Here is a 927-nt window from a genome sequence, read left to right as displayed (position 1 = left end):
GGGGGGGCGGGGGGGGCCACGACAGCGACGAGGTGGGGAGGTGGCATCACCCCCCCACCCCGGGAGAGGACCACGGTCACCCAGGATGGAGGTGGTGGCACTGCCACCCTCATCCTCTATGGGGTGATGCCCCCCCCAGCAACAGTGTCCCCAGGAGGTACCTCAGGGTCCCCAGGAGGTGCTTTGGTGTCCCCAAGCTGCACCCCAGGATCTCCGGAGGTGCCCCAGGATCCCTGGGACCTGTCCTGGTGTCCCCAGGAGGTGCCCCAGTGTCCCCAGGAGGTCCTCAGGTGTCCCTGGGACGTCCCCAGTTGTCCCCAGGGACCACGGGATGTGCTCCGTGGCCCCCCAAGAGGTGTCCCCCAATCCCCAAAATGTGCCCCAGGGTCCCCGGTATGTCCCCCAGGATCCCCAGGAGATGGTGTCCCCAAGATGTTCCCTGGTGTCCCCAGGAGGTGTCCCAGTGTCCCCAGGAGGTCCCCAGATGTCCCCAGGACGTGCCCTGTTGTCCCCATGGACCATGGGATGTGCTCCGTGGCCCCCCAAGAGGTGTCACCCGATCCCCAAAATGCGTCCCAGGATCCCCAGGAGATGGTGTCCCCAGGATGTTCCCTGCTGTCCCCAGGCTGATCCTCGATGTCCCCATTGTCCCCGAGATGTGCCCCGGGACCCCCAGGACCTACCCCAGGGCTGGACCCCGGTGTCCCCAGGCTGGACACCCCCCCTCCGTCCCCAGCTGCACCCTGTGTCCCCAACTGGACCTCAGGTCCCAGGCTGGACCCTGCTGTCCCAGGGGGGTACCCCACGTCCCCAACTGTCCCCCACTGTCCCCCAGTGTCCCCTTCCGTGCCCCAGCCCATCTCCTGCACCCCCTCTTGTCCCCACACTGTCCCCAAGCTGCACCCCGCTGTCCTATCTGTACCCCAC

At 67.4% G+C, this 927-nt stretch overlaps 1 protein-coding gene across 1 annotated transcript in view; it reads right to left on the bottom strand.

Annotated features, from left to right (window-relative positions):
* LOC106898177 (collagen alpha-1(II) chain-like) overlaps window positions 1-927 on the bottom strand; it is a 30,797-nt gene that overhangs the window by 17,649 nt on the left and 12,221 nt on the right. The gene's annotated exons all lie outside the window — the stretch shown is intronic.

This window comes from Calidris pugnax, unplaced genomic scaffold, assembly GCF_001431845.1.
Source record: "Calidris pugnax isolate Ruff unplaced genomic scaffold, ASM143184v1 scaffold324, whole genome shotgun sequence".
Classification (NCBI taxonomy): domain Eukaryota; kingdom Metazoa; phylum Chordata; class Aves; order Charadriiformes; family Scolopacidae; genus Calidris; species Calidris pugnax.
The sequence above is the reverse complement of the archived record's forward strand: the minus strand, read 5'-3'. Positions and strand labels throughout refer to the sequence as shown.